We start from the raw sequence: 14,257 nt of genomic DNA on the forward strand, positions 1-14,257 counted from the left end.
CAGAAGTTTGAGCCCAGTCTGAGCAACCTAGCAAGATCCCGTCTCTACGATAAAAAAATTAAAAAATTAGCTGGGCATGGTGGCACACGTCTGTAGTCCCAGCTACCTGGGAGACTGACATGGGAGGATTACTTGAGCCCAGGAGTTTGAAGCTACAGTGACCCATGATCATGTCACTGTACTGCAGCCTGGGTAACAGAGCAAGACCCTGTCTCTAAAAAGGAAAGAAAAGAAATGCAAGTTTTTATCACTTTGTGAGTGTAGCCAAGTTGGTGGAGAAATAGACAAGAATAAAAGGGCATTGAATAATGAGGGTGAGTGGCTGGTTAGGCTCAGCTGCCAGCTAATCAGTTTCTAAAAAATTCATTAGTAAAGTTACAGCTCTGGGGATAGCCATGCAGTCAAAGAATGAATGCTAAATTCATTACAAATGCTCATGGTCTTTCTTTACATGCCTCCTAGTGAAAAATTCCTAAGTGTCTGAATAGGAAGTCTGCAATGATAGCAGCTATTTATTAAAGACTACAAAAAAGAAATGGATGCCATACATGGTGGCTCACGCCTGTAATCTCTACACTTGGGGAGGCCTAGGCAGGCAGTTCACCTGAGGTCAAGAGTTCGAGACCGGCCTGGTCAACATGGTGAAACTCCGTCTCTACTAAAAATACAAAAATTAGCTGTGTGTGGTAGCACTTGGCTGTAATCCCAGCTACTCGGGAGGCTGAGGCAGGAGAATTGGTTGAGCCCAGCAGGAGGAGGTTGCAGTGAGCCAAAATCATGCCATCACACTCCGGCTTGGGCCACAAAAGCAAGACTCTGTCAAAAAAAAAAAAAAAAAAAGAAATGGCATCTTCTTCAAGAATGACATAGTTTCATGATAAAAAAAAGTTCTAATTTTGCGTTTTGATTTGATTTAGCCAATATGACACCAATCTTGGATAAAGTGCAAACAACGCAATTTCATTTTCTCATTAATCAAAACTGATTTGGTAGTCTAATATCAATTCTGATCTTTTAAAAAACTGATCAGATAAAAAAAATTACGGAATGATGGAGCCAATAAGATGTTACAATTTCTTTCGAGAAGAATTTCAAAACCCACACATATCTGAGATGAGGAAGTATGAGGAAACATATTTGATTACTATATTTAAAAATAAACTGATTATGTAGCCAACAGCAACTGGAAAGAGGTCTCCTCATCCACAGCCACACAAACCCGATCACACAGCTATGCGGTTGCAAGGACTGCATAGCCTAGAAGGGACTGGTCTGACTTCAGATTTCATTTCATTTGTATTTGTATTTTGAAACAGGGTCCCACTCTGTCACCCAGGCTGGAGTGCAGTGGTATAATCATAGCTCACTACAGCCTTCACCAACTGGGCTCAAGAGATGCTCCTGCCTCAGCTGCCCCAGCACCTGGGAATACAGGCAAGTAACACCATGTCACGCTATTATTTTTTTAATTTTTGTAAAGAGAGAAGTCTTGCTATATTGCCCAAGCTGGCCTCAAACTCCTAGCTTCAAGAGATCTGCCTACCTCAGCCTCCTGAGTAACTGAGGCCACAGGTACACACCACCATGCCCAGCTATATTTATTTTATTTTATTAAATTTATTTTTGTAGAGAGGAGGTCTTGCTATGTTGCCCAGGCTGCTCTCGAACTCATGGCCTTAAAATGTACTCCCATCTCTGCCTCTCAAGCTGTTGGAACTATAGTTGTGAGACACTGCATCTGGCCTGACTTGAGATTTCTTTAATCTTGCATCCTTTACTTAGTAGGACTGGGAAAGGTAGCAGTGTTTTTTTTTAATTACTTAATAATTCAATTAGAATCAAACTCAAGCTTGACTCCTGCCTTCTCTCGCAGTTCACATCCAGTCTGTCAGGAAATCCTACTGACTGACTTCAACACGTATCCGGGCTCTGACCATCTCTCACCACCACCATGACCCTGGTCAGGACCTCTACCATCTCCCACCTGGATGTTGCCACAGCTTGGCCCCCATGCTTCTACCCAAATCTTCCCACAGTCTTTCTCAACTCAGCAGCCAGGGGGTGCTTTTAAATCAGGAGACAGATCATGTTGCCTCTCTGCTCAGAACCACCACGCAGTTCCCATTTTAGTCAGAGGAAAAGTCAAAGCCCCAGCAATGGCCTCCCAGGGCTTACACGATCTGTACTGATCCCAGCCCAGCAACTCCCTGGCTCCTCCCCTACTTCTCTCCCTCTATCTCTTTGCTCCACTGGCCTCCTTCCAGAGCCTCAGACACACCAGGGAGTTTCCTCCCAATGCCTTTATCCTGTTGATTCAGCCTACAATGCTCTTCCCTCAGCACCTCGGCCAGCTCCATCCCCTGCTTCAAACTTTTGCTCAATTTTCACTCATAAGGCCAACCCTGACCACTCTACTTAACATTGCCATCTGTCCCCATTCCCAACATGCTCATTTTTTTCTTTCTTTTTGAAACACAGTCTTGCTCTATTGCCCCGGATAAAGTACAGTGGTGCAGTCACAGCTCACAGCAACCTCAACCTCTCAGGCTTAAACAATCCTCCTGCCTTGGCCTCCCTAGGAGCTGAGACACCTGGCTAATGTTTTTTTCAATTTTTTTTTTTTTTTTTGAGACAGAGTCTCGCTGTCACCCAGGCTGGAGTACAGTGACGCAATCTCGGTTCACTGAAACTTCCGCCTCCTGGGTTCAAATGATTCTCCTGCCTCAGCCTCCTGAGTAGCTGGGACTACATACAGGTGCCCGCCACCATGCCCAGCTAATTTTTGTTTTTTTAGTAGAGACCGGGTTTCACCACGTTGTTCAGGTTGGTCTTGAACCCCTGAACTCAAGCGATCCACCACCTTGGCCTCCCAAAGTTCTGGGATTACAGGCTGAGACATGCATCTGGCCCCAACCACATTTTTTGAGGCTTGGAACTTTCAGCCTCACTCGCTGAACTCCAGGAGGCAAAAGGGGCTGGAGATTGACTTAACGACCAAGGGCCAATGATTTTATCATGCTTCCATGAAAACCCTAAACAATACGGTTTGGAGAGCTTCTGGGTTGCTGAACACAAGGAGGTGGTGGGAGGGTAGTGTGCCCAACAGAGGGCATGGAAGTGCCCCTTCCCACTTACCTTACCCTGTGCATCTCTTTCATTGGCTGTTCCTGAGATGCAGCCTTTACATTGAGCCAGTAATAGAAAATAAACTGGCCAGATGTGGTCGATCATGCCAATAATCCCAGCACTTTCCCAGATCTTTTTACCTTGACCTCCAAAGTGGCTGGGACAATAGGCATGCATTAGTGTACCGTCATACCTGGTTTTTTTTTTTTTTTTTTTAGTAGAGACAAGGTCTCACCATGTTTCCCAGACTTGTTTCAAACTTCTGGGCTCAAGCAATCCTTTTGCCTCAGCATCTCAAAGTGCTGGGGTTACAGGTGTGGGCCGTGGCCCAGCCTGGAACCATGCTACTTGTATAGTCTGCAGAACTGTAAGCCACATAAACCTTTTTCCTTTATAAACCACCTAGCCTCAGGTGTTTCCTTATAGCAATGGAAAATGGACTAATACAGGAATTGTATATCAACACTTACCAGACTGTGATGAGCACAATGACAGAAGTATAGAGTGGGAATGAAATGCTCCCAAGGGGCTTCTTGTTGCATCATAGAGAGTGGGGTGAGACATCTCAGCTGTGGCTAAAGATGAGCAAAGATGAGAATGAAAGAGTGATGATGGGAGTAGGGAGAGAGTTTCCTGAAGGACCAGTAAAGTCCCGGAAGGAAACTGACATTCTGTGTGGTTGGAGGGTAGGTGAATTCAACTGTCATTGCAATTCAGCAAACCGCACATTTAAGTTTGTGTTTGATTTTCAATAACATCAGCCCCGCGGATACAAGAAATAAGGAATTGTGTTTGCGCTATCATGGAAGCTCTCTGGATCTTAGGCCGTGACTTATGCTGAGAGGTAGACTTGTGCGTTTTGTTTTTCTCTCTGTGAGTGCTCAAGTGCAGCGGTCCCCAATTTTTTTGGCACCAGGGACCGGTTTTGTGGAAGACAATTTTTCCACAGACTGGGTGCAGCAGGTCAGTTTTGGAATATTTCAAGTAAATTACATTTATTGTGGACTTTATTTTTATTATTATTACATTGTAGTATATAATGAAATAATTATGTAACTCACCATAATGTAGAATCAGTGGGAGTCCTGAGCTTGTTTTTCTGCAACTAGACGGTCCCATCTGGGGGTGATGTGAGACAGTGATAGATTACCAGGTATTAGATTCTCATAAGAATAGAGCAAGGTAGATCCCTCACATGCACAGTTCACAATAGGATTCACACTCCTATGAGAATCTAAAGCTGCTGCTGATCTGACAGGAGGCAGAGATCAGGCAGTAATGTGGGGAGTGCCTGTAAATACAGTTCAAGCTTCACTCACCCACCCGCTGCTCACCTCCTGCTGTGTGGCCCAATACAGGCCTGTGAACCAGGGATTAGGGGCCCCTGCTCAAGTGCATCCAAAAAGGCCCTTCCCACACCAGTCTTCATAGTGGTCAAGTGCAGCAACTACTTAGCTCCCAAGGTATGTGCCTCAGCTGGCAATTCATCACAATTAACAGTAAGTGGTAGCTTGAGTCATTGTGAGGTCACTTCCTGGAAATGACCAGCATCCCATATCCCACTGGCAAGGAGCTCAGCACTGCCCCTTGGATAACCACACCTATGCCCAAATCCCATCTGTGTGGGTCTACCTCCTGGTACCCTTCCTAGCACCAATTCTTTATTTGTAGGAGTCCAATCAGGAGACACAAACCACTCGAAAATTTAAAGTGGTAAAATTCAAAATAAAAAAGTATTAATTATAACAGGGCAACAGCATAATGAGAGATTGGCTACCAAAAAGCAAAGAGAAGGCTAGAGAACATAGGACCAACGGAGGCCAGGTATTGTAGCTCCTGCTTATAATTCCAGCAATTTCAGAAGCCAAGGCAGGAGGATTGCTTGAGGCCAGGAGTTTGAGACCCGCCTGGGAAGCACAGTGAGGCGCTGTCTTTAAAAAAAACAAAAAAAAAACAAAAAAAAAAAAACAAAAAAAACCCCACGAAAACAAAAAACCTCCAACTCAAAAACAAATAATAAAAATAAACAAACAAATAAAATAAAAAATAAAAAATTTAGCTTTGCATGCTGTTGTACATCTGTAGTCCCAGCTCCTTGGGAAGCTGAGGTGGGAGTATTGCTTGATCCCAGGAGTTTGACACTACAGCGAGCCATGATCACACCACTGCACTGCAGCCTGAGTAACAGAGCAAGACCCTCTATCTACAAAGGAAAGAAAAGAAATGCAAGTTTTTATCATTTTGTGAGAGTAATAAAGTTTGAGGAGAAACAGAGAAGAACAAAAGAGCACTGAATGGTGAGGGTGGGTAGCTGGTTAGGCTCAGTTCCTAGCTAAGTGGCTTCTGAAAAATTCTTTAATAAAATCATAGCTCTGGGGGTCAGTCATGCAGTCAAATGATGAATGCTAAATCCATTACAAATGCCCATCGTCTTTCTTTACATGCCTTGTAGTGAAAAATTCCTAACTGCCTAAATAGCAAGTGGTCTGAAATCACAGCAGTTGTTTATGAAAGAAATAACATCTCAGCCAGGTGCGGTGGCTCATGCCTGTAATCCCAGCACTTTGGGAAGCCAAGGCGGGCAGATCACCTGATGTCAGGAGTTGGAGAACAGCCTGGCCAGTATGGCCAAACCCCTGCCTCTACTCAAAATACAAAAAATTAGCTGGGTATGGTGGCAGGCACCTTAATCTCAGCTATTTAAAGGCTGAGGCAGGAGAATCACTTGAACCTGGGAGGCGGAGGTTGCAGTGAGCCGAGGTCACACCACTGCACTCCAGCCTGGGCAACAAGAGCAAAACTCCATCTCAGAAAGAATAAAAAAAATCTCAATTTTTAAAAACCATGAGTCAAATATTATTTTCCTCCTCCCATTTTACAGGTGTGCAACCTAAATAACAGAGAATTTAAGCAATTTTCCTAAGTGGCAGAGTGCAGATTTAAACCCTATCACTTTGGCCTCAGAATTTGTGCCTTATATTATTTTATTATTTTAAAATTCATCTTTTTAAAACCAAGAGACTTATGCAAAATTGTGCTAGGATTCAAAAAAATCCTCTTGCTTTTCCTGACCATGGGTGCAGGCAGGGCTCATGCTGCATTTTCTTTACTTATTTATGTCCAGCTTGGATGGAGACATGATGACAGGAGCTCCCTCCATCACCGTGCACCAGAAAGAAAAGTGAAGAGAAGCACAGGGAAGCCAGTCTTACCATGTTTGAGCAACTGAACCAATGTCAGCCTCAGCCTACCAGCACAATTACTTTTATGTGAGAAAAACAGGCATCTCCCTATTTGGAAAATCACAGCTGGCTGCAGTAGTAAACAATCCACAAGTTATTCCTGGTAACACTATTCCTACAGCCCTAACTTGTCTCAAAAAAAAAAAAAAAAAAAAAAGAATAATCCTAATGCAGTTATTTCCTTTTGCATTCATGAGGAGATGGAAGAAATACCCATATTTGATGGTTGGCTGGGAACTGTCTTTGGTATTGTATGAAATATTTCAATATTGTAAACGTGAAAAGATGAGAATCCTGGAGACCCTGTGGGCATGGAGAAAAGGAAGTACATTAGAGGGTGTTGTAGGAAATATTTTCATTCCAGGCACTGCTGTTAAACTACCCCTAAACTTTCTTTCCTTAGAAGAACAGAAAAAACAAAAGAGCACAAAAGATCAAGAAACATTCCAGGTGACCCTCTCCACTCTTATTTGTTGCAATAAAGGAAAAGCGTTTTGGAGATTTTCTTGAGTGCAGTTTATGATGTGATCCAAGTTATTTATTTTCTGCTAATGATTTTCAAAATTTGAATTAAAAACTTTCAGAAATTTAGCTTTATCAAAGGCAGCTATTCACATGTAAAACTAGTTTGGTTACCTTCATCTGTATAAACACATAGCTAGTGAATTGGCATAACTATTAAACTGAAGAATCAACAGAAACATGCCAATGACTGGCCCTTACCTTCCACAGTGACCTCAATTTCAGGAAGCTTTTCATTACTCTCAGGACTTCATGGTCTTTTGGGGGACTGAAAGTTGTAAAATAAGCACAGAATTACTTTAGTGTATTGTAGGAAAAAAAATACAAAAGGAGATGTTTTATAAGAGTAGAGTATTAAACTTCATACAGTTTGACTCTTTTCAAAGAAACCTGCAGAATTAAACTTGTAGTGTAATCCTCCAAAGGCGGCTCAAAAAAGCCATAGAAACATGAATAAAGTAGGATTGCAAATGTGACATTTCCAGTGAAATTTTTTTTTTAAAAAAGAAAAAGAGGTCCATTAAATAAAATACCTTAAAAAGCTAAGAAACTAACTGCAAGCCCCACAAAGATATTGGCCAACGATTCTCTATGATTTTATAAAATGCTAATAAAGAATGTCTTAAGGTAGTGAAATATAACAGGAAGTACATGTAATCTCTTACCTTTAGTGTGGCAAGTAGGAAATAATTAGTTCAAGCCAAGAAAGAATACCAAGAAATGTTACAGAAGCCAGTACAATGGTGGTCTAACAGCTAGTAAAACAGTCCTGATGAGAGTTTTTTCCAAAAGGAGTTCGCAGAGTCACCCTGTAATGTAACAATAATTCCTATCATTGTGGACAAAAACCCTGACTTTTCCTTCCCATGACTGGCAAGTAATTGTATGAAGAATAAATTACTTCTTTCATGAAAAAGAAAATTAACACTAGTGTATTTTCTTCAGCCACTAAAATTCTGCAGAAACATATAGTAAGAAACTCAATCATCACATCAGGCCGGGTATGGTGGCTCATGCCTGTAATCCCAGCACATTGAAAGGTCACGGTGGGTGGGTCACTTGAGTTCAGGAGTTCAAGACCAGCCTGACCAACTTGGTGAAACTCCATCTCTACTAAAAACACAAAGATTAGCCAGGCATGGTGGCGCATTCCTGTAATCCCAGCTACTCAGGAGGCTGAGGCAGGAGAATCGCCTGAACCCAGGAGGCGGAGGTTGCAGTGAGTGGAGATCACACCACTGGACTCTAGCCTGGGCTATGAGAGTAAAACTCTGCCTCAAAAAAAAAGAAAAGAAAAGAAACTCAATCATCAATATTTAGTCACTCTTAAGACTGACCCAGGAGTAACAGAGCAGATAAAACCCAGCAAATTAGACTTCATTCAACTACTTAGGTGTACTGTGAGCCACCATGGTGCCTCTAAACACCATGGAGGCAGTGGTCACTATTCTTGCACTGATGAAGATGGCTGTGTACAGGATGGGGAACTTCAGGGGCAATGGAGAGTGCTAGGACTGCAGCTCAGAGCCAGGCTTTTCCATGAAGGTCTTATGGCCACACTTGTCACCTCTAGCTAGAAAAACATTTTAGTAGAAATGTCATTTTATTGTTTTAATTCCAGAAATGACTTCAGTGGCAAATAGAAATTACTTTTTTACTGTCGTTGTTGTTGAGGCAGAGTCTCACTCTGTTGCCCAGGCTGGAGTGCAGTGCTGTGATCTCAGTTCATAGCAGCCTCTGCCTCCCAGCTTCAAGTGATTCTCCTGCTTCAGCCTCCCAAGTAGCTGGGATTACAGGTGCCAGCCACCATGCCTGGCTAATGTTTTGTATTTTTAGTAGAGATGGGGTTTCACCATGTTGGCCAGGCTGGTCTCGAACTCCTTACCTCAGGTGATCCACCCACCTCAGCCTCCCAAAGTGCTGGGATTACAGGCATGAGCCACCACACCCAGCTTAGAACTTACTTTTTAACAACAAACTTCATTTCATTACTCCCATGGATGATTCTTTCAAGTCATGGAATTCCAAACCACGTAGGGCTTTGAAAGGGAATCCCCTCTGGCAAGCCTTCTACATATAGGAACTCGGGGTTTGATTCAAACGCAGAATATGGTACTTTTACTGCCTCAGCGAGCCCAACAGCTTGAGCTGAAAGTGCAAGAGAACAGTTTGTGGAAGATAAAATTTGACACAGACATTCTTTTATTTGTATCTGCATTCTCAAGTACATTATGGACAAGTTCCCTACAATTGAGCAATATCCACTTCATATTGAAGGCGTTTTGCTTAGGTTATTTGGCAAATCTGAAGAACAAGCCTAAAAGATAAGCACTTTTAAAAGATACATTTAACACTTCTTTTTTTGAGAAGGAGTCTTGCTCTGTTGTCCAGGCTGGAGTGCCGTGGCATGATCTCAGCTCACTGTAATCTCCACCTCCCGGATTCAAGTGATTCTCCGGCCTCAGCCTCCCAAGTAGCTGGGACTACAGGCACACACCACCATGCCTAATTTTTTCTATTTTTAGTAAGCGGGGGTTTCACCATGTTAGCCAGGATGGTCTCGATCTCCTGACCTTGTGATCTGCCTGCCCTGGCCTCCCGAAGTGCTGGGATTACAGGCGTGAGCCACTGCACCAGGCCCATTTTTAACACTGTCAATCAAAAGTAGAGTTGTGTTATTAGTCAAAATGACCTCTGTGTTCTAAGCAGAAATGACTGAAGGCCATTCTCCACACAGCAGTGGTCCCTGGTAGCCTTTCCATTCTCATCAAGAGGCAGGGTAGCTGTGCAAAGACAGGTGGTTTCTATGATGCAACTAAGCAGCGCTCAGTAAGTTCGAGTCATCAGACACAGAGTAGTCAGGATTTCTGATAAGGACAGGAAACGTCAACATCAGGTACTGAGATAATGGACAGGAACGCCCTGGGAATGCTGTGAGTGCTCCCCACTCCTTGCTTCCTTCTCCATGAGGGACATACCCAATCAACTGAAACACACTTTCTTGCTGAGCCTCCTCAGAATCATTCGAGACAGCACTACAGGAAACCGCTGTCAATAAATCTAAGTATTTGCCACACATGTGCTAGCCAGATTAGAAATACAGACAGCAGAATGACACTTACCCAACGCCTCCCTTCCTCTCCCATTCTGACACATGAGAAAGCTGAATCCGAGAGAAATGAAGTTGCCTGCTTGGTTTCAATAGCAAATGTAGTAGTAGAAATAAACCAAAGCCTGTCTTCTGGGACCTTCTGTTTTTAGGTCCTGAACTTCTATAATTCATTCAGACATGACCCTTCATTGATACATTACTAAAGACACACTGTAGGGGAAGGGACTATGTGTCCCTTCATGTTCATATGAAAGAGTAAGACTTTTGTCTCCAAAAAATAAAAAGTACAAAAATGTTTCAATTAAAAAAAAAGTGTGATGGTCTTTGGCAATGTTTAAATAAAAAGTATCCCCTTCAAATAAGCTGACACTAACACATAATAACCAGGGTCACAGAATCACAGAGGCCAGTGAGATTAAAAAGTACCCCTGTGATTCTGTGACAGATACACCACCAGGAAAATTTCCTGTTCCTGTCCTCAACAAATCCACAGCAACATAATGTCAGCAAGTGCCTCCCCTACTTCCAGGCAGCCACAGGGAAAGGGGAGAGCAAAGAAACCACTCTCTGTGTCACTGATAAGTGAGGCTCAATGGGAAACATGAGGCATGAGGGGCATCCAAAGGTAGGTGACAATTTCAGTGTCTCCCCTTTGTCTTCCTGCTTCAGATATCATCTGCATCTTCTGCTCTTTTCATGATAAGGAAGGAGGCAGCAATAGCATGTCTACTGTGAAAAGGTGGAACTACTCATTAGGCATCATGGAACTTATTGTAGAAGTTTAGACAATCCTGGGAAGCTTTCAGACCTGGTCTCCTAACATGTACATCTAAGTCTGCTAAGGCTCTTGAAGAGGCAGTAGACTGTGAACCTCCAGGAGTTAACACAGGTTTTCTAGGGTCTTCACACTGCTAAGTACAGTCATGGCAACTCCTTCATTTCCTTTTTAAACAAGTGTTTTCCCAATTATCCCTTTAAAATTGGGCAGTTTAGGCTGAGCATGGTGGCTCACCCCTGTAATCCCAGCACTTTGGGAGGCCAAGGTGGGTGGATCACTTGAGGTCAGGAGTTTGAGACCAGCCTGGCTGACATAGTAAAACGCCATCTCTACTAAAAAATACAATAATTAGCTGGGTGTGGTGGTAGACACCTGTAATCCCAGCTGCTCAGAAGGCTGAGGCATGAGAATCCCTTGAGCCTAGGAGGCAGAAGTTGCAGTGAGCTGAGATTGTGCCACTGTATTCCAGCCTGGGTGACAGAGCAAGGCTCCATCTCAAAAAAGAAATTGGGCAGTTTTGCGCCTCTGATATAGCAAGTGAGTGTGCACAGTGATTAGTAGTGATGAGCTAATAAACATTAACTAGGCCATGGTGGTTTTTTAAAATCGTGATTGGCTGGGCGAGGTGGCTCATGCCTGAAATCCCAGCACTTTGCGAGGCTGAGGCAGGTGGATCACGAAGTCAGGCGATCAAGACCAGCCTGGCCACATGGTAAAACCTCATCTCTACTAGAAATACAAAATTAGCCAGGAATGATGGTGAGCTCCTGCAATCCCAGCTACCCGGGAGGCTGAAGCACAATGTCTGGAACCCGCAAGGCAGAGGCTGCCAGTGATCGGAGATCACACTGCTGCACTAGAGCCTGGGCGACAGAGCGAGACTCTGTCTCAAGAAAAAAAAGGAAAAACTGATAAAACATGTGGGCCCCTAAAATTTGAAAGTTATATGCAAGACTGGGTTAAAATATGTTTAAAACACATCTTCTAAAAAATGTATGAACAGCGCAGGTGTGACAATATGCTAAAAAAATCTATGAGGAGTGTGGAAGATCAAGACAGTGGTCCCCCTTCCCTGCTCCCTTTACAGTTTGATTTCATCCTTGGCTTTTCATAATGGACTTTTGTAAAGAGGGTAGATTTGCATCCAGGTCTAGGATTACAACTATAGGTTTCTGTTTGTTTGTTGAGATAGAGTCTCACTCTACTGCCCAGGCTGGAATGTAGTGGTGCAATCCTGGCTCACTGTAACCTCCGCCTCCTGGGCTTACGTGATTCTCCTGCCTCAGCTTCCAAAGTAGCTGAGATTACAGGTGCCCACCACCATGACCAGCTAATTTATGAATTTTTTGTAGAGATGGATTTTCACCATGTTGGCCAGGCTAGTCTTGAACCCCTGACCTCAAGTGGTCCACCTGCCTCGGACTCTCAAAGTCCCGGGATTACAAGCATAAGCCACTGCCCCCAGCAGAAGTGTATTTTAAGACCACTTTCAGCAGAAGTGTAGCCTCAACTAGATAAATGCAAACATGTTGGCTCATGCCTGTAATCCCAGCACTTTGTTTGTTTTTTTGAGCTGGAGTCTTGCTCTGTTCCCCAGGCTGGAGTGCAGTGGCGTGATCCTGGCTCACTGCAACCTCTGCCTCCTGGGTTCAAGTGATTCACCTGCCTTAACCTCCTGAGTAGCTGGGACTACAGGAATACGCTACTATGCCTGGCTATTTTTTTGTATTTTTAGTAGAGATGAGGTTTCACCATGTTGCCCAGGCTGGTGTTGAACTCCTGAGCTCAGGCGATCTGCCTGCCTCAGCCTCCCAATGTGCTGGTATTACAGGCTCACCATACCCAGCAATCCCAGCACTTTGGAAAGCCAAGGTAAGATCACTTGAGCCCAAGAATTCGAGACTAGCCTGGGCAACATAGGGAAACACTGCCTCTACAAAAATTAAAAAATTAGCTGGGCTTGGTGACATGTACCTATGATCCCACTTACTTGGGGAGGCTGAGGTGGGAGGATCACTTGAGCCTAGAAGGTTGAGGATGCAGTGAGCTATGATTGTGCCATTGGACTCCAGCCCAGACAACAAGATGAGACCTTGTCTCTTAAAAAATAAAAAGATAAATGCAAATGTGAATCACCTACAGAGTTAAAAGGCCACAAATGTTCCAATGTTAGCAGGGAGCCTAGAAGAAGCCTCCACAGCTGCCCCAGTCAACCCAACTAAGAGAAAGAGGTTTAGGTAAGGCAAGCCTTCATTTAAGCCCATCAGGTTCTGCAGAAAAAATATTCCATGGTCATGGGATGATCTGACTGACTGATACAAACTGTCCACACAGCTAGTTGACCTTTGCCTCCTCCCTAGATCCAAAATGTACTGGAAATGAATGCCACATGAGATCTATCCCTGTCCTCCTTATCACACACCCTTTCTAGGAGAGCCCACACTAGCTGATGACTCTGGAATTCTGGTTTCCATGAATCTAGATATCATGCCACTGAGCTCTGTCTTTCCAACTACCTTTTAGACATCTCTACCTGGATGTCCTGAGCATCTTATGTCCAAAGATTAATTCCTTCTCCCTGACAACATATGTTCTTTGTTTCTCCACTTTCCCTGTCTCAGTTAATGACACTGCCATGCACCAAGATACCTGAACCAGAAACCTGAAGGGCATCCTACACTCCTCCTTCTGCTCTCCTCCTATTTCTATTCACTGTGTTAACAATAAGCTGTCCTGATATTTTACCTCCTAAATACTCTCAAAACCTCACTTTCCCTTCATATTCACTGGCACCCCCTATTCAGCATCTCATCACTCATTCAACAATATTTAATGAGTATGAAGCATAGCTAGGTGTTTTAAAACAGAATAAAAACAGTGTGATCTTTGTTTTCTGATGGCTAAACATCTAGTTTTTTCTTTTTTTTTTTCCTGAGATGAAGTCTTGCTGTGTTGCCTAGGCTGGAGTACAGTGGCGCGATTTCAGCTCACTGCAGCTTTTGACTTCCAGATTCAAGCAATTCTCCTGCCTCAGCCTCCCAAGTAGCTGGGATTACAGGTACACACCACCATGCCCAGCTAATTTTTCTATTTTTAGTAGAGATGGGATTTTACCATGTTGGCCAGGCTGGTCTCAAACTTCTGACCTTGTGATCCATCAACCTCAGCCTCCCAAAGTGCTAGGATTACATGAGTAAGCCACCACACCCGGCTAAAATCTAGTTATTTCATATATGAACTATTCAGGTATACTCTTGACTCTTACTTACAATTCATTCCCTAAACAATATCCAGAGTGTCTCCTCCTCACAACTTAAATTAGATCATTTAATTCAGGAGTCAGTGAACTTTTTCTATAAAAACCAGATAGTATTTTAGGTTTCTGGGCCATATGTTCTCTGTTGAAACTACTTAACTCTGCTCTTGTAACACTAAAAACAGCCATGGACAATATGTAAACCCATGGGTGAGACTGTG

The 14,257-nt window shown here is 43.4% G+C and overlaps 1 long non-coding RNA gene across 28 annotated transcripts in view; it reads right to left on the bottom strand.

Annotated features, from left to right (window-relative positions):
- LOC129060625 (uncharacterized) overlaps positions 1-14,257 on the bottom strand; it is a 71,809-nt gene that overhangs the window by 16,221 nt on the left and 41,331 nt on the right. For 18 of the 28 annotated variants that reach the window (XR_010140673.1, XR_010140665.1, XR_010140664.1 and 15 more), the window contains 6 exons: positions 8,855-9,038; positions 7,556-7,699; positions 7,092-7,158; positions 6,582-6,671; positions 4,188-5,329; positions 3,597-3,701 (listed from right to left, as the gene is read on the bottom strand). This is a non-coding gene — a long non-coding RNA (uncharacterized LOC129060625). The remainder of the gene's footprint in view (positions 1-3,596; positions 3,702-4,187; positions 5,330-6,581; positions 6,672-7,091; positions 7,159-7,555; positions 7,700-8,854; positions 9,039-14,257) is intronic. The other 10 variants (XR_010140658.1, XR_010140672.1, XR_010140667.1 and 7 more) reach the window with 4 other exon arrangements.

Source organism: Pongo abelii, chromosome 6, assembly GCF_028885655.2.
Source record: "Pongo abelii isolate AG06213 chromosome 6, NHGRI_mPonAbe1-v2.0_pri, whole genome shotgun sequence".
NCBI lineage: Eukaryota > Metazoa > Chordata > Mammalia > Primates > Hominidae > Pongo > Pongo abelii.